The sequence below is a fragment of the Camelus ferus genome, chromosome 4 (genome assembly GCF_009834535.1).
Source record: "Camelus ferus isolate YT-003-E chromosome 4, BCGSAC_Cfer_1.0, whole genome shotgun sequence".
In the NCBI taxonomy this organism is placed as follows: domain Eukaryota; kingdom Metazoa; phylum Chordata; class Mammalia; order Artiodactyla; family Camelidae; genus Camelus; species Camelus ferus.
The window spans coordinates 44,184,222-44,204,083 of NC_045699.1; the positions used below are offsets into that span (position 1 = coordinate 44,184,222).

Below are 19,862 nucleotides of genomic sequence, written 5' to 3' on the forward strand. Positions count from 1 at the left end.
CTGAAGAAAAAGTATATGTAAAAAAAAAAGCAGCAGCAGCAGCAGCCAGACTTCACACATAATAAGAGAAAAGCCCATTAAAACCACAATGCGTCCTTTTTCATCTCTCAGATTAGCAAATGAGTCAAAAGGTTGATGCTATGCTGTGTGGGCAGATGGGGAAACTGGTCTTCTCACTTCAGGGAGGAACCTCTTTGAAGAGCAGGGGCTCTATCTTTCAAAATTCACAGTGCACGTACTCTGATGCAGCCATTTCACTTCTGGGAGCTTGTCCTGCAGGCATAGTCTCATGTGGACAAGGATGCTCACTGCAGCCTTTTTTGAAAAAGAAAAAGATTGGAAGCAACCAACAGGAGCCTTGTTAAATAACTTTTGACACCCCATAGAATGGAACTCTATGTGGCTGTCAAAAAGAGTGAAGCAGCACTCTATCCAGATGGAACAATCTCCAAGAAACATTTGTTAATGGAAAAGAACAAAAACAGAACAATAGGAGGGGAGTTTATATTTTATACACACACACACACACACACACACACACACACACACACACACACAAACCTTACCCTCACCAAAGTATTGTATGTAAATCTCTAAAGAATACAGAATAAACTGGTAACAGCAGTTGCTTCCCAGGAGGGGAACTGGGTAGCAGGAAGAAAATGAGTGAGGAGGAGACTTACTTTTCACGGTAGACATTTGGTATTGTCTGAAATTTTTAGCATTTGCATGTACTACCCATTAGCATTTTTAAATTAAAAAAAATAAATTGAGTATTGGTCAGGTAAGTGGCAATGAGCATGCACTGCCTGGACTTGACCAGGGCGGTGGCTGCACCTGTGGGCCCCGGAGGCCCCCATCTGTCTTGCAGGGTGCCCCGCACACCTCTGCATCACGTGGCATGTCTGGCACAAGTTTCCTGGGTGGGGAATTCAGCAGCTGGCGGCCGGATGCATGAAATCCTGTGCCTGTCTATGTATCTAGAACCCTGCTCTTCTCCTCAGCTCAGAGAAGGACTGAGGCCCTCCTGTATCAGACCCACAGCTGCAGAGAGCATCTGAGCTGGAAAGGATGGGGGGGTATCCCCATTCATCAATTTTCAGATGGGAAGTTGAGGTCTGATGAGAGGAAAAGACTGGCTCAGGGGGACACTGCAGGGAAGTCGGTTAGCCCAAATCAGAGCTCAGGTTTCAGGAAAAGCAACATTTGCAGTTGGGCGCAGGAAAGAAACAGGCTCCATTTCTCTGGCTCTCAACTGCTTCATTAGCGAGATGGGAATAAGAGTGTCTGTCTGCCCTTTGTATCCCAAAATTGTGAATAGGGATCAAATAAGGTCACAGGTAAGAAAGCAGTCAGGGGTCTTCTCAGCACCTTACATGGACAGAACAACACCCCCCCCCCACACACACACACACGCTATGTGCTGGGTGGGCCTTGAGGAAGATCCAGGATGGGTACATGTACCAACCCCTGCTCAGTTGCACAGGCTGTGCTTAGCTGCTGACACAGCTTTTATGTTAAGCTTGGCTCCAACTCAATCAGAGGTACTGTCATTATTACTCTTCCTTTCTGCAGATGCAGAAATTGAGGCACAGAGAGATGAAGTGAATTTCCCATGATCACACAATTAATAGAATTGCAACCTAGATCATGTAGCTACAAATGCTATTAATGCTGATGGCAGAGCTTTCAGCAGAGAAGCTGCTAGCAGTTGTGGAAGCTGGCTTTTTCTCCAAGATGCATGGGCACAGGAACACCGGTTGCCATGAAAGGCCATGGCCAACGGGCAGGGTCTCATGGCCGGTCAGCTACCTTCAGCACAGCCGACTCTACCCCAGGAAGGCTGCAAAAGCCCTGACCATTCACCAAAATGTGGACCACCCACTGACCCTTCTCTCCCAGCCCCTTAGTCTTCACCCAGCCCTGTTTCCCCCACTCAGAGCCTCCTCTGTCCTTAGGCTTACTCTCCTCCAGCGTTCACCCCATCTCACCCAAATCCACGTATTCTTCTCCAGCTTAGTCCCACCATCCCCCACCTCAACCACTTCACACCCCTGTCTCTCCATTTTCTGTGACATGAACAGAATCACCTTGCCTGGTGGCTCTCTGGTCTGTCTGCAGGACAGCTGAATCTACCTCCCCAGGGACATTGCCTGAGGTGAATGCAGTCGTGAGGTCTGAGGTGGGGAGCTCCAGCAGATCTGGGTGACGTGCCCAGATCCTCCCCAGTGTCCTCTGGCTGGCTCCTAGCATCCCACAGGCACTAGCTCCAATCCACTTCTCATCCTTTCCTTTCCCTCGTTTTAAATGGCTATGCCCGGCCTCCAGAACACAAGCCTGAAGTTTTATCACCCAACACTTCTTTTGAAAATCAGAACTTCATGGTAAGATAAAGCCTATCTTGTTCGCTTACTTCAACTCTACGGAAGACATTGCTGAGGATTTGTGGATTAGTTCAACATTTGCACATGCACACAAAAGCCACATCTTTGCAAGCTATTTAATACCCGAAAAGAAGGCCAAGGGATCTCTGTATAAGGATTCGGGGTAAAATAACACTGCAGAAGAATTTTCATAATAAAATCAGAAAAGATACATGAAAGATTTTGAGAAGAATAAACGAGTGTCCAAATAAGTGTGCCTATTAGTTAGCCATTGCTGGATTAACCTTATTTATTCATTCACTCACTCTTTCATACCTCATCACTTTCCAGAAAAGATTTAAGGCAGCTCACAATGGTGCAAAAAAAATGCAAGGAGGCAGGGAGGGCAGAAAGGAAAGCAAGAGGAGAGCGTAGAATGGAACTAATGATAGTCAACTGGCTTGCATGGGCGGTGCACTACACAGGGACCCTCGCTCATTACCCCCATTTTGTAGATGAAGAAACTGAGGTTTAGCAAGGCCAAGGAATTTGCCCAAGATCATGCAGCTGGTAGATGATGGACTGGAACTGAACCCAGGCAGTTTGGCTCCAGAGCCCATGGGAGCAGGGCTTAAATGCCACACTCTCCACATCATTAAAGTCAAGATCAAGGCTGAAGGCTTATGAATTTTCTATAGAAGAGAACACATCTGGTTCTCCTCGATGCCACTTGGAGAAGAGGAACCTGGTGTGTTACTTTACAGAGTCCATGAGATGCAAACTACCCATTGCTCATGATGCTCTCAGATTAGGCAGGGGTCCTCCTGGGCCTCCCTAAAGAGCGGGCTGAGAAATTATGAATTCCTCCAGACCCAGGGAGGATGAACACAGGTTTTTTTCTTAGGGTGTCCCTCAGCAGGTTCAGGCATCACCCCCAAAGTGCAACTCTGGGGGGACCCCACAGGTGGTTCAGTTACTCAGTTGGCCCATCTGGGAATCATTTTAGAATAAATGCAAGACTCACATAGTGCATGTTCTCCAATCATCCCTAAACACTGCTTCTTTGAACCAAACTAATAGCAACAGGAAGCATTTTGATTCCTAACAAGAGGCAGGAGGGAAGCTCCTCTGTGCCCACAGTTCAGTGTAGACCCAGATGGGAGCGGCACTGACACCCTCTTGTCATCACTGAGGGGTCTGGCAGGGACCTGGGGCTGAAGCCTTAGAGAGGTGAGCAGAACAACTACCTGCTGCAGGGACAGGAATCTCCTTACAAAATTGTTTTAGGATCCACTCCAACACACAGATATTTAGATGATGGCGACCCTGGAGTTCTCTTCCACTTAGCACTGTCACAAAGGTTATGTCTCAGAAGATATTTGGGGCAGATGTAGGCACACTCCCATCTCTGGCATTAAAAACACAAAGGAAATAAAACTCCTTTTGGACAACTAGCTTTGATCAATGCTACTTCCAGTACCTTCTAAGATGAACTCTATGCCAAGATCCAAAGCAAGTAGCTTGTAAAAAGGGATTGCTACTTATAAATCTATTTAAAGGTGGGAAACAGGTCCTAAATTCTAGAATACTTGGCCCACAGCCATTCTTTCTGGCAAATTGGATCAGCTGGTCCAATTGTTTGGGCCACTCATAAATGAAATAGAGGAGTCTATCTTCAAATCCCACCACTCACCAGCTGTGTGGCCTTGGGAACGTTACTTAGCCATGCTGTTCCTCAGTTTCCTCATTTGTAAAATTAAGATAATAAAAGCACCCCCCCCACACACAAAGGGGTGCTGAAGGGATTAAACGAGTTAATACTTGCAAAGCGCTCAGACCAGGGCTTGGCACAAGGTAAGTGTTCCACTATCATAAAGAGGCATGGTCATGGCCTGGAGAGGACCTTTTCTTCATCCAAGAAAAGAAGCAAATTAAAAGGACAGCATGTAGGAAACTTCATGCTGTTCCATCAGGAGGCTCACAGAGGGCCCTGCCCAGCTTCCTTGAGCCTCGGGAACTCAGCAATGACTAGCAAGGCTGCTCTGAGCATTCCTGTACGTCTCTCCTGGTGCACAGATTGAGTTTTTAAATCAAGGAGCTATTATGGGGAACCAGTCTGAGATTTAGAGAAATCCAAGCAGTTGACCTCAGTTTGTGGAGCCGGGGAAATAAATGTCCCCATAACCAGCCAGACTTGGACCCACATTCACCAGGTTGAAAGCTCTAGAGATTATGACCCCAAATCTGCCTCTAGCGTAGGATCTAATGGCCAAACTTAGGTCCTCCCATAAGATTTTCCTGGCGCTAAATTTCTCTAAGGCAAGGGGGAGTTCATCTTTCAAGGTAGTATGTGAACATTTCTGAGTTGTTTGGCCCCCAAGCACAAATGTGGCTTTCTGACTCCCAGGTCATAGAAGGGAAAACCAAGTGCTGGTGAGAGGTCACAGGCTCACCAGGCCCTTTAGGGTTAAAGTCCATTTTAAGACACGAGGAAGTCACTGGTGAGCTGTGAGGCACCCCTGGGAGATACTTGAGACAACTTATTTACCAATAGGCAAGACCCTAACAGAATGTGAAAGCCCCATGGCCCACTTTCTGTTTTTTAGCCCCTAACCTCCCAAATCACAAAGAACAAATGATGTCAGCCATGCCCAGAGCCAAAACAGGAGGGAAATGTCTACCTAAATATCCCTTCCAAAGAGGATCAGAAGCCCAGAAAAAGGTTAGTAGCAAGAGAATCTATAGTGCTGTCCCCAGGGCACAGACAGACGAGGACTTCCCCAGATTTATTCCATATGCTGTAATTTAACACCCAGATGCTATTCATAAATGAATTCATTGAGAACAATCTGTATAAATTAATACACCTATTCCTAAAAGAGTGTCCCCCAGGGAAGCAATGCTCCCCTTCCCAGCAGCTCCAGACACAGCCCCATCAGCCCTGCCACCAATCCTCACACCCCAGCATCCAAAAGTGATTGAGGGCTAAAGTTGAAAAGACATAAAAATCACACTGTGTAAACAAATCTACTGCATGTGTCTTACCAGGCAAATATAATATAAAATTTTGAATCTTGCTGTGTATCAAGTACCATTCCTTCAGTTTCCTCATCTTTCTAAATGAGGAAAATAAACACCAAGATGGAAGGGTTTTTTTTTTAATGAGAATTAAGTGAGGTAGTACAAAGTATTGAACCATATGCACCGTCCAGATATTATATTATTATTTGTATGTTATATTCTATTATAATTCATTATATTGCGCTGTGTGTGTGTGTGTGTTTAAACAGGCTATTCAGAGTCATCAGATGCAGCCCCTCACGCTCCAGCCACCTGAAACTACCCGCTTTCCCCTTAAAGACTCTACCTGCACAAGGGTCTTTTGCTCTTCCTCATTGCCACCCAGCAGCCTCACCCTCCTCCCCACCCACTTCCCACACAGCTCCCCAGACTGTAAGTTCTGTCTGCATCATTCAGGAATTCTCTGAGGATGTAAAGCATCATGATAACATCTATTGAGTGTTCCCGTGTGCCAAGAGCTGTCCAAGACCTTACACACACAGCCTCCTGTTCTGTCCTCACACCGACTCTGTTTGGGGCACGCTAGTCTCCCCACCCCTCTTGCAGATGGGGAAACTGAGGCTCAATGAGGTTAGGCAACTTGATCAGATCATAGGAGGTGCAGGCGCCAGGTTCCAGAACCAGGAGAACTCCAGAGCCCTCACTCTGAACCACCTTGCCATGTGGCCAACATGGGTGACCAATGCAGTGCTGCCTGGGTTCCCAGACAGGCCGAGAATGAAGGGGAGTGGCAGACGTCCCTGAGAGCACAGATCTGTCTCCTACCTCTGTCTCTCTCGAAGTGAGATAGACCTAGGAGACTGGAGAATTCCTACCCTCTGTTGTACCAAAAGGGAAATATTAATTTGCTTGTTTTAAAGGAAAATTCTTATAATGCAACCCAGAATTAATAATTTATTACAGAGGTTTCTTTGCTCCTCAGGCAGAGGTTCTAAAAGTGATACAAATTGTTATTTTGATTGCTTTAATGGGATTTTCCCCTCAAAGACATGAGCTCATTTGCCTGTGTAATCTGTAGCCAAACAGTGCAAACAGGGAAAGCCTGGGGAGGAGAAAGTTCCCAGCAACTCCATAGCGCAAACGGGCCATCGCGTCTGGGCCATCTCTCTTCCCTCCCACCCGACATTACAGTCTCTCTGCCTCCTCTCCAGTCCATCCAGCCCTGATCCCTTTCCCATCATGACCCTGTCTCTCTGCCCTGAGGAATCCCAGTTGTGGCAAAATGCTCCTTGGTGATAATCGTAACAACAATAATCAAAGTAACATTAATCAAGTGTCTCTGCTAAACCCTTTTATGTTCATCTCATTTAATCTACATAAGCAAAATGACACAGAACTGTTATTATTTCATTTCACATATGAGAAAACCGAGGTTAAAGCAGTGGTAAAGCCAAGTAGGTTTAAAACAGTAACTTTGTACATAAGAAGAAAAGCTCATGTTTGTCTGGGAAGTGATGGTGACCAGCATGCTCAAGTCTAGAAGTAAAGAAAGAATCACACAGATTCTGGAGGTAAAACTGCAATCACTTATTACCAGAATCTCCCAAGAGGCTCAAAAGTAACAAGACAGGCTGTAAAGTCACAAGCAGCTGCTCCAGAAGCCTGTGCTCTTAAGCACAATGCTGTACTGCCCCCAGCAGTCCTCCAGATGTGGATCCCTGACTTCTGCCCCAGTGGAAAGCAAGTCTCCCTCCTCTCCTGTGACTTCCTAGGGGTCTGCACACCCATCGTTCCCCAGTGCCAGTCCCAGGCCACTGCTCCACCACATCATCCTGCCACAACATCTCCTCCTCAGGACCCCACGAGTCCCTCCATACAGTTAAAGAACTGCCTATATCCTTCCTGACAGATGCCCCCTTCCGGGGGACCTCTCACTGTCATCTCCATTTGTCCTTGACCTCACTGAGCTACCTCTTTGACTCCACTGGTCTTGATCTCCAGCCCCCAGCCCCAGCCCCAGCCCCATGGAGGGCCACAGGTAGGACCTGATCCTGCCATGTAGAGCCGATCTACCTCTAAGACCTCACCCCCAAGCTCCTCTGAGCACAGCCTCTCTTCATCTTCCCTTCACACCCTTATCCCAATAAGCCAGCTGCAGAAGTTACAACAGGTGAATAAAGTTATCTGCCCAACTGTGTCCTGAAAAGATGATAACATCATCAGTCCCCTTACCCCGATCCTGGAATTGTCCGTATCCCCTCAAAAGCACTGACACTGAGTTGGTCTATGTGATGGTCTTCAATAAAGTCATTCTGTTTTGTTTCACAGCCAAGACATCAGGAAAGAATCAATAAATCCATCTTTTCTCCAAAACAGAAGAGAGGAAAGACAATCCCACCTGTCATAGAATGCCAAAGCTTAGAGCTGGAAGGGACCCTACTGATCACCTCTTCCAAGCCCCTCTCTGATGCTTGAAGACTTTCCTCAGCCTTCCTCCCAAGTGGCCATGCCACCCAGGCCAGACATTCCCAGTGACAAGAAACCCACAGTCAATCCACACGTGGGAGTCCTCCCTGTTTGGAAAGTTTCCTTGGACTGAGTTGAAAGCTGCATCTCTCTAATTTCCACCGAGTCCTGTGGGACTAATTGCCACCCCTCCTCTGTGGGAGCCTCTCTGAGGTCAGATTACACTCTTGGGTTTCCAGTGAGCTTTCCCCTTCTCCCAGCCAGTCGGCTCCACTTCCTCCACAAGTGCCTCACAAGACAGGTTCCATGGGTGGGGAAGCCAGGTGGTGTAAATGAGGAGCAGGATCAACAGTGGCTCCAGGCACAGGCTTGGACTCTGACTGCCTGGCTCCAAACATTTCTGCCTATGGGTCTTTGGACAAGTTGTCCTCTCTCCTCTCAGTTTTCTCATCTGTAAAATGGGAATAATTTCATACCACCCACTTCATAGAGCATTGAGTAAGGAACTACATAAAGAGTTCAGCCCAGTTTCCTGGCACATACAAAGTGCTTAGTAAATATTAGAGGGGTGTCCCCTTCCCCAACCTGGTCACCTCCTCTGGTCATCTTCCAATTAGTTGACCTCCTCCTTAAGGGGAGGCACTCACCTGCAAACCCCCATGACAAGTGTGGCCTGACCAACACAGAAGAGTTCACGTTCACTGGCAGCCACGTGACTGAGTTCGCAGACAACTAAAATCCCTACATCCTTCTCATCAGTTCTTCTGTTATCTTCATGCTCCCTTGCCTCGATTTTCTGAAATGTTACTTTTACTTATTTTCTGAAATGTTACTTTTATTTTTTAAACTTTTTTCCTTGAATTTGCCTCTAATTTCTCTGTAGTCCAAATTCTTTTACAGAGAGTTGGGGGTTTTTTGTTTTGTTTTGCTTTGGTTTTGTTTTGGTTTTGTTTTGGTGGTGGTTGGAGGTAATTAGGTTTGTTTGTTTTTGGAGGAGGTACTAGAAACTGAACCCAGGACCTCATGCGCGTTAAGCATGCACTCCACCACTGAGCTATACCCTGCTGCCTTGAAGTGTTACTTTATTACTATGAAGTTATTATTTATGAAACCACTGAGCCATTCCCATACCAAGGCCCATCCGCTCCTGCTACAGCTCTTCACGCATACATACGAGTTTAGAAACTTCTCTCTGTAGGTAGCCCTGGCTCTCTGAGACACAGATTAGGCAAGAAGTAGGAATAGGGTCTTTCATTTCTATTTAACATAATTCTGTATTATTTGAACTTTTTGCAGCACATATGTGTTACTTATTCCTTATGGGAATTTACTCTGTTGTTCTTTTTCTAACTTTTTTGAGTTGAATGCTTAACTCATTACTCTTTTATCTTCTGTTTTAAGTAAATGCATTTAAAGCTATGCATTTCCCTCTAAGTATCACTTTAGCTTTGTTCCACAAGTTTTGATATGTAGTGTGTTTGTTTGTTTGTTTGTTTGTTCTTTGTTTTGGTTGTTCAGTTCCAATATTTTAAAATTTTCATTAGGATTTCTTTTTTGACCCATGAATTTTTTTCAGAAAATTGGTTTTGTTTTTTAACTTTCAAACATACAGAAGACTGGAAGCCATAATTTGCTTTGGACTATTATTTTGTAATTTTAGTGCACTGAGATCAAAGAACATGGTCTATGATGTGGATTCTGGGTGTTGCTGAAATTCATTTTCACAACCAGCACACAGTTTCTCTCTGAAAGTGGCTTTCCATGTGTGTTTGAAAAGCATGAATACTCTCAAATTGTTGGCCTTCGTCTGTCTATATGATCAAGCTTGTTATTCACCATGTGAGAAACTCACAAACATCCTTGCCAATTTTTTGGTCTATCCGTTAATAAGAGGGGTATGTATGTTAAAGTCTCCAAAAAATTATTGTGGGATATTTTTTCTTTTGTTCATTGACAATTTTTGCTTTAAATATTTTGAGACTCTGTTGCTTAGTATATACAGGTTCAGAATCGTTATATTTTTCCATGAGTTTTCCTCTTATCGTTGAATAATGGTCCTGTTTGTTTCTGAGGATACGCTGGGCCTTGATTTCATCTGGGTGTGATATTACTCTATTACATTTTATTTAGTTAGTATTTGCCTTGTCTCTATTTTCTATCTCCCTACTTGAAATCTTTCAGTACCATTTTGTTTTAAGTTAATTCCTATAAACTGCCTATTTCTGAGTTTTGGTTATTTTTCGTATCTTCTGTATTATCTAGCAAATTCAATCTATTTATATTTATTGGGACTACTCAAATATTTTTATTTATTTCTACCATCTATTATCTAACTTTGTATTTTTAATTGACTATGCTTTTTCCTTGCTTCTTTCTTCTTTTCCCCAGTATTCTACTGACTCACTGAATGCTCTATATAATCTCTTTTTGCCTATTCTTGATTGGAAGTTATACATTCCATTACTATGCCTTTAATGACAACCCCTGATTTACTTACCAGCATCCTTGACAGTTTATCAATATATTTATCCTCCACCTGAGTAATATAAGGATCTTAGAATTTTTAACTCAGATCAGCCCACCCTCAATCTTACATATTATTATTGTCTTTTTTTTACTTTGTTTTTACATCCCCCAAACTAGTCATTGTTTTATAGTCAATAGTTATTTAAATTATTCTTTGTGTATCAATTATTTGGGTACCATTGCTTCTTAAACCCCATTCCTTCCTTTCGTATTTCATATCCTTCTCATAGGCAGCATGTAGTTGGAGCTCATGTTGTTATTTTTTTCAGGTACTCTAACAGTCTCTGTCTTTCAGTGGGTAAACTTAGACCATTAACATCTAAAGCAATTATTGATGTAGTTGTATAAATATCTACTATGTTTGTAACTGTTTTCTATTTGTTGAACTTGTTCCTCATTTTTTCCCTGCTCCTTTTTTTTTCCTTCTCTGGGTTTAATTAAATATGTCATATGATTCCCTTTTATCTGCTTAGCACTACTGAACTGCATACACTTAAATATGGTTAAGAGGGTAATTTTTACATTATGTGTTTTTAATCACAATTTTAAAAAAAAATTTAGTCAAAAAAAGTTTTAGCAGTTGCCCTAGAGTTTTCAATATACATTTATAACTAATCCAAATTCATCTTCAGATAATATTATACTTCTTCAATTGTAGTACAGGTACCTTCTAACAGCGTATTCCCAAATCCGCCTTCCTGTCCCTTGTGACAGTACTGTCATTCATTTCACTTAACCATATGTTATAACCATGTGGATACATTGTTAAAATTTTTACTTAAAAAAACCCAGTTACCTTTTAGATTAAGAATAGGAAAAATCAAAGAATTTATTTTACCTTCATTTATTCCTTCTCTGACTCCCCTCCCTTCCTTTTGTAGATCTGAGTTTCTGACCTATTTTTCTTCTCCCTAAAGAATTATTATTTTTTTTTTAACATTTCTCACATGACAGAGCTGCTGTTCATGAATTCACTCCATTTTCTTTTGACTGAGAAAGTCTTTATTTTTCCTTCACTTTGGGGATATAATTTCTCAATATACAGAGTTCTAGGTTGATGGGTTTTTTTCTTTCAACGCTTTAAATATTTCACTCCACCCTCTTTCGTTTACATGGTTTCCGACATGAAATCCACTGTGATTCTTACCCTTATTCCTCTTTAAGTAAGGGGGTTTATCCCACTCTGGCTTCTTTCAAGATTTTCTGTCTTAGGTTTTCCAGTGTTTGAATATGATATGTGTAGGTATAGATATTTTGATACATCTACTGCCTGGCATTTTCTGAGTTCCCCACATCTGTGGTTTGATTACCTGCCGTTAATTTTGGAAAGTTCTTGGCCATTACTACTTCAAATATTTCTTCTTCATTCTCTCTTCTCCCTTTGGTATTCCAATTATGCATATATTATTCCTCTCAAAATTATCCCATCTTTCTTGGATTGTGTCCCGTTCTGGCTTTTGATTGGTGTCTTTGCTTTTTGATTTTTTTTTTCTCTTGCATTTCAGTTTGGGACATTTCTATTCACATATCTTCAAGTTCACTGACTCTACATGGCTGTGTCCAGGCTACTGATGAATCCATCAAAGGCATTCTTTGTTTGTTAATGTATTTTCTTTTTATTCCTAGCATTTCTTTTTAGTCTTAGAGTTTCCATCTCTCTGTTTACATTGCCCACCTGTTCATTCACGCTGTCTACTTTTTCCATTGGAGCCCTTCACATATCAATCATATTTATTTTAAATTCCCCATCTAATAATTCTGTGTCACAGCTAAGTCTGGTTCCGATGCTTACTTTGTCTCTTCAGACTGTGTTTTTTCTTGCCTAACTTTTTGTCAAAAGCTGGAAACAATGTATTTGGTACAGAAAATGAGGAAAATAGGCCTTTAGTATGAGGTTTTACATTAATCTGGCATATCTCAGCTGTGACTATATTCTGCTTCCAGATTTTGCAGTAGTTATTTGCCCTGCAACCTTAATTCTCTGATGGGTCAAGAACAGTTGTTAATCTTCAGTTTTCTCAACTTTATTTCTTGTTACAGATATGGAAGTGATGACTCCCAAGCCATTTATACATCAGAGATAAAACTGTAAGTCTCTCATATCCTTCTTACTGAAGTACATTTGTTAGCAGTTCAGCAAGGTGGTGTGCATGGTAAAGTTTCTCTGTCTTTGTCTAAAAATGTTTTTATTTGCCTTCACTATTAAATGATCACTTGTCTGAGGACAGGTCAGTTGTTATTATCTCTTAACACTTTTTCTATTGTCTTCTGACGCCTGTTGATGCTTTAAAAAGTGTCCTGTCAATCTAAAAGTTATACTTTCTCTCTGGTTGCTTTTAATTTTCTTTGTCTCTGATGTTCTTCAGTTTCACTGTAGTTTTGCCTAGGTGTGTATTTATTTTTATTTACCTTGCATGTCATTTAGTATGCTTCCTCAACCTAATGACACATGTCTTGCAACAGTTCTGTTCTATAAATTCCTTAGCCATTATTTCTTCAAATGTTGCCTCACCTCTACCTTTTCTATTTATTTTTCCAGAGCAACTATTAGATGTATATTGGACCTTCTCATGAAATATTGTTTTATCTCTTACTCTCTTTTTCATATTTCCCAACTCTTTAGATTTCTGTGCTGCATTCTTGACAACTTCCTCAGCTCTGTCTCCCAAATCACTAATTTTCTATTCAGCTGTATCTTACCTGGTATTTAGCCATCAGCTGAATTTTAAATTTTGATGACTAAAATATTTATTCCTAGAGAATTTATTTGATTATTTTCCTAACCTGCTTATTCTTTTTTCACAGTGTTTTATTCTTTTGTGGTGTTTCTAGTCCGTTTTTCTCCTCTCAAGTCATTTTATAGTCTCTTTCAGATTGTGTGTTATTTTAGGTTCTTGGAGTACTAATATCTCCTGACTTGCCTTGTTTCCTTGTTTGTTTTGCAATTTTAAAATTGTGAGCTCATCTTCAGCAGTTGGCGTTTACTCTGTAGGCATGTTGTACATCATGGACTGTAGAAAGATCCAGATGAGAGCTTTTCATGCACTTTTGCTCGGCATCTCAAGAATTTCACTTATATGAGCCCAGTTTTTATATTAATTTCTCTTCTTGGGTTTCCTGTGAATAATATAAAGTGAGATACCACACCTGTATGTGGTGCAGTTGGATATCAATTTTTTATGGGAAACTTTTGCTCTCCTCTCCATGCAGAATCAAGTTTCCTTGTGACTTTCCTCAGACTATAGGTGAAACTGGCCTAGTGCTCATTTCATGGAAAGTGAGGTCCTTCCAGGTTTTAATTTTTTGCAGGATTTTCAGTTCCAACTCCCATATCACATAAGTCTGAGACCATACCTTCTGTCTTAACATCAGCATCGAAATTCCAGCCCCTGTTCACTAGGAACTATATCCAGGACCAGTACCCTGGGCCACTGGGACATTAGCTTCTGCACATTGAGTTCTGGCCCTGAGCGTCTTCTAAATTTCCAGCTCCTGAGTATTTCCTTTTATTTAAACCTCAGATATATATAAGAATTAATTTATTGTTATATTTGAGCAATATTTCTATTGTTTGAGATGGGAGGGAAGTCTGCAATAGCTAAGACCTTGTTATCAGAACCAGATATCTATGTCCTTTTTAAAAAATTTATTTTGTAATTTATAAAATAATAAATGTTTGCATTTTTAAAAAGAACTTTGTGAATAGCCAAATTCCTTAAACCAAACTTGCCGCACACTCTCAAAACAAGCTTGTAGGACTGGAATTACCTTTCTTTGGTCTTTCTTGCCTTTCTTTATTGCAAATATTGGTTGGCATCGTTTAGGGGGGAATATTTCTACCCAAACGTCAATTTTCACACAGTACCTTTGGCTGCATATAGTGCTGTTACTTTATGCCACACAGCACAGCACAGGTGGTCAATGTCACTGACATGGCAAATCTGTAAAAATTTCTTGGATGAATGAATGAATAAATGAATCAAAGAATATCCCAGCAAGGTGCAGGCAGCTCTTTGACAATTCACTTGTAATCTTTAAACCCCACGTACACAGAATTTGCCTGTCATCTAGAAGGATGGAACAGACAGGAAGAAAAAATGTAAACAACCCAAAATAAAAACAAGAGATAGATTCCCAGTTTGTTTTATCTCTCAGAGAATGTTAGAGCTGGAATAAATCTTAAGGATGACCCAGTCTAACCCCTCACTCCAAATGCAGAAACCATGACCCCAAGAGAAGTGACTAGCCTAAGAGTCCAGGGGTCTATCCCGTGCTTTTACACTATGGCAACTTGCTCAGTGTTCCCTCAAACATTCCCCGGTCTTGTAAAACAGGCACGATTTTTCTTGGGAAGCTATCCCTCTGCTTGATCCACAGGAAGACAAAGTATACTCAGAATTCTCAGGTGTTAAGAAAATATTTTTAAAGATGTTTACAAAAAAAAATAGTGATCCTCAGGCAAGATTCTAGGTAGTAGAGCAAATGAAGAAAGCTGAGATTCTATAGGAATCCTAACCCTAACCCTAACCCTAACCCTAACCCTAACCCTAACCCTAACCCTAGGGTCACTCAGGGATGATGACAGTAGCAGGATAAGGGACAGTATGGCTGGTGTAGAGGCACCCAGTACCTCTGGAGACCTAGAGAGCAAGAATTCCAGCATGATAACTTGTCATTATCTCATTTCAAGGGCAAGATGATAGCCAAGTTAAATCTTGCTTAAGCATCTCAGTGTTCAGGAAGAGGGTTCTAGTCCCTCTCATGCTGGGAAGAACTGGGCAGAGAACTCTTGCCCTTCTCCTGCCACTCTCTCCATCCTCCTGTAGCTCCTTTCATGGGAGGAGTCACTCATCTGACTGGTCAAAGCCCAGGACATTCAATAGACCATGTTCACCAGTGGGCGTATCATTGTGCCTTGAGGTCAGAAGCCTTCCTCTGACTCATCAGGCTACCAGGTATCAACTAGATCAGATCACACCTGCTCCCATAGAAAACGCAGCCATGCCCTCTCTCCATTCCATCTTCACCATCTGCAGCTGTGTGGGTAAACCATATGCTTCTCTAAGCTCTAAAACAAATGACCTTCTCTCCTTCACCATTCCCCAAGACCCTGCACCAAGCCCTCTTCAGAGAAGTCAAATGCAAACTACTAACTCTGCGCATCAAGAGCTGAGTTGATGGAGTAGAGTTGATGGTGAGGTACATGCCTGTAGATCGAACCTTCTCCAAATGGGGAGGACATTTTCCCAGGGGTACCCTTGGGCAGTAGGAGGTCCCAAAGCCCCAAGGTAGTAGTACGTCATCCTGGAGCATCGAATTAGAGAATCTAGGAATGGCTGCCCCAGAGCACCTTGGGATTTTTCTTAGTTTAAGCTGGGCTATTAGAAAGGCTGCATTCTTGAGCTATGTGGTCACAGCAGCCCTGTCTCTGCAGAAATGCACCAATTAGCATGTGGATACTGTTGGGGGCTGTGCCCATCACTTCTACAGGGCCCCCCAGTGGACACTCATGTGACAGTTTTCTTTCCACTCTAAGTATAAGAAAAAACATCGCTTCCTTTGGGGAATTGGCCTATTTTCCCCTGGTGGACGATGAGAAGCACACAACTGACTGTGTTTCCCATTTTGCTTTGACCGTCAGGAAGCTCACAGTCAAATCTGAGTTCAAGTCTAGTAACTCTGGGGGCCTGCCTGGAGATATATATATGTGTGTTTGGTGTGGGAGGTGGGGGTGGGGGATAGTGGAGGAGGAAGGGGAGAAACAGTGTTATAATGTGGACACAATTCTGGGGCAAAGCCATGCACTGGAGAGAAGGCCAGCCCCAGACAGGGCAGGCAACCATTTCCAGGGGTACAGCGAACAATTTGCACCTTGGCAATAACCTCTCAACACTCCAAGTCTCCTCACAGCAGCCAGAATAATCTAATCTGTATTGGATTGGAGCTTGATAGTCCCCGGTTTAAAATCTTACAGAGGCTTCTTGCTCTCAAGATAAAACTCAAGGCCCCAGGCCTGGTCCACAAGCCCCTCACAGCCAGCCCCTACCACCTCACTAACTGTACCACACACCCCTTTCTGCCTCCCATGCCTTTTTGGTTACTGGACCAAAGTCTTTCCAGCTTCAGGCCTTCGTGCAGGCTGTTCCCTCTGCCTGGGACACTGTTCCCACCACCCTTCCCTTCTTGAGCTCAAAGGTGCCATCCTCAGATAGACATTCCCGACCTCCCATCTAAATGAGGTCACACTCTTCACTCTCAGCACACCCTGGATCTGTGTCCTTACGGCACCCATCACACTCTGTAATGATTGGTAATGATACACTGTTTTTACTGGCATAATTATTTTGTTAAAATCTGTCTCTGTTGCTATTGGGCAAATTCTGGGAATCGCATGTCTTTGTTACTGCTGTGTCCCCAGCACTTAGCACAGTACTCGGCACAGAGTAGGTGCTCCATATGTATTTGCTAAAATCAATCAATCAATCAATCAGGAGGTATCTCCCTCATGCAGAATTCAGGGAGCTGACTCCAGAGGACTGGCTACACCCACAAAAAGCAGGGAGCAGAGAATGTGGCAGTCAATCATTTTCAGAATGTTACTGAATCTCCCTCTGCCTCAGTTTTCTCATCTGCTGTGGGAAGATTACACCACATATACTCTACCTCATAGGGTCACTGTGAGCTAGGGTGTCATGTGAGAGGTTGTTGGGGCTTTTTAATTAGTAAATTCTTCATCTTCAATTATGCATCACACTTTACCAGCCCCCCTGCAAGCTGTGGCACGTGTCGGCAGGACATGGGTCTCTCTGCTCCTCCTCTCCACCCTCTACCCCCTTGAGGCCTGTTCCTGAACTCCCGGGCAGAAGATGCCTGGAACTGCGTGTGAGCAGTGAGGCCAGCAGCAGCCACTGGTATCCAGACTTCTGGCCCTGGTGTCTTCACCAGAAACCCCACCTCTGTTCTGTGCACTAGAGGAGCTACACTCATCATTGGCCTCCCAGGACCTTACAGCCTCCAGCCCTCTGATGCTCAGAACAATGGCTCCTGTGATCCAGGCTCTGCCTACCCTAGTGAAGGTCCCTGGGAGGAAACTGCCCTTCAGTGACCCCGCCATGCTGTAGCATAAATGCTCTTCTCCTTTTGCTGCCTCCCCTACTGCTCCGCCTCTTCCCACCAGACCTTCTCACTCTCCTTAGCTTAGAATCATTCTTCCTGATTGGAAGGACCTTGACTTTTAGCTAATCAAGACCTCAATGGATTCTTGAACTTCTACTACAGCATATATAAAAAAGGAGAGATTTTCCTTATATGCCTCCAGTGACAGGGAGCTCACTACTTCACAAGGAGGTCTACTCAACTATCAGAGAGCTTGAGCTATTAGAAAGTTCTCTTAGCCTGTCTCTTCCCCTGCTCACACCTCCAAGTCTTCCCTTCTTTAGACCAGACAGTCCCATTTCTCCAGTCATCCTTCCTAGAAAAGAATTTTAATCACCTCTTCTGAACAAACTCTGCTTTGTCTGCAGTGGCGGAGCCCAGCCTTGAGCACAGCCCTGAAAGGGGAGGGGCTGGGTGAGAGGAGCAGAACCAGCTCACAACAGAAGAGGACACTCAATGTCCCTGACTTCACTTCTTACCTCCAGAGACCACGCTGGTCTGTGGGGCAGCCCAGCACTTCTCAATTCATGCTCACCTCCCAGGGTGAGGAGACTGGACCCCCAGGTTGTGTCTCCAGGACATTGCCCACCTGGAAGAATTGGTGGGCAGCCTGATGGTGCTTCAGCTGTGGGTAACCTAGTGGCCATCAGCCTGGACTCTGGAGCTGGGGATGTGGCTTCTGACTTGGCTCCATACTTACTGTGTTCCCATGGCTAAGTCATTGCACTGATCTCACCAAGCCTCAACCGTCTTGTCTGCACAATGGGGATAATAGGAGTTTTGTGACTTTGCAATGAGATGGGGCCGGGAGGGTTCTCCTCAGAACAGAGTCAGGCCCATGGTAAGCTATGAATACACAGTCACTACAACAATTACCACGGTAATGAGTAGAACCCAGTGCATTGATGAGCTCAAACAAGATGCAAGTCATTGTAAGCTAAGTGGGTCAGCGAAGGCCTCCCAGGTCAGGCAGGACTCCTGCTGGGCCAGGACAGCATTGATTTAGAAATAGACTGAAAAAATCTTCCATGCAGGGAAACTGTGAGGAGTTTGGAGTGAGAACAACAACATTAAGAAAGTAATAAGAACCGCAGTCCCTGCCACCCTGCATGCTCAGAGCATCCCTGGGGTTCCCCCGCATACACATACACACACACACACACACACACACGGACTGTTCATGGCCTCAGACAGCAAGAGCCCAGCTCATGTGGGGCAGTGAGGGGTCAGGCCTGGCTGCATCCAGGGCATCCTGTAGGCACACAGTGGGCCATAGGGGAGGTGAAGGGTCATGATGAAGATGAAGAGCAGGGACTGGGGTTCTGAAGTGGGAAATCACGAGGAACTATTACATGAGGATGAACTTCAGGAAGAAAGCTCCAGCAGTGAGTGGCAGCAGGGACAGGGCAGGAGGCAGGAGTCCCCCTGAAAGCTGCTTCCAGGTGAGCAGACTAGTCCAGGTCACAGACTCAGGGCTCTTCAGGGCAAACTGTCCCCAAAACAAAACAGAACCTCCTTACCTCCACATTCCAGCCCTCTAGGGTTTAGGTCCTTCTGGTTTTTCCAGCCCCAGTGTCCCTGACTTTCTTTCACTCAGACCATATTCCAACCGCCTAGACCAGCCTACAGTTAGTTCCCTGCCATACTTGCATCCCTCCACACCTTTGCCCACACTGTTCCTTCTGCCCCGAATGCCCTCTCCAGCCAACTCTCTACTATCTCCACAGAGCTGGATCCTGCCCATCCCTCAAGGCACAGCACCAATGACACCTCCTCCAGGAAGCCTTCCTTCATTCTCAGCCTGGCACAGCTGTCTCCTCACCCTCTTCTCTCCCTACTTGCTCTCCACCTGGAGCTCCCTGAAGAAAGGAAGTGCATCCAGCACCTTATCTTTTTCCCTCATAGCCTACAGCCCTTTTTCTAACTCAGAGTGTTCAGGCCATCCCTGATGACAAAGTTCAGTCATGCTCAGAAACACAAACCAGCCCCGTTCCAGGAAGAAGACGCCCACGGGAGTAGGCAATGCTTAGTCCCAGGCCCACCAGTCTGGAGAAATACCACCAATCAGAGGGTAAAGCGGCTCCTGAGAGCAGGAGGCATTTCTGGTGGCTTCTCTGTTAGACAACGGACAGGCCTTCTCCCGGTTTAACCCCCATGACCTTTGAACTTCCTGGGAGGTCAGCAGCACGTCCCCCTTCCCCAGCTGTCTTTCTGCTTCTGGCCCGATGGGAGGGAGGGCCCTGGGCCCGTTCCATTTTGCGCCCGTATTGATCTGTTGGCAGCAATGGGCTGGATAATTAGCCAGGAATTAGGGTTTCTATTACAGCCAGG

The 19,862-nt window shown here is 44.1% G+C and overlaps 1 protein-coding gene across 2 annotated transcripts in view; it reads right to left on the reverse strand.

Moving 5' to 3' along the window:
- The window catches only part of PAX5 (paired box 5), a 182,001-nt gene that overhangs the window by 96,055 nt on the left and 66,084 nt on the right, over positions 1–19,862 (reverse strand). The window lies entirely within an intron of this gene.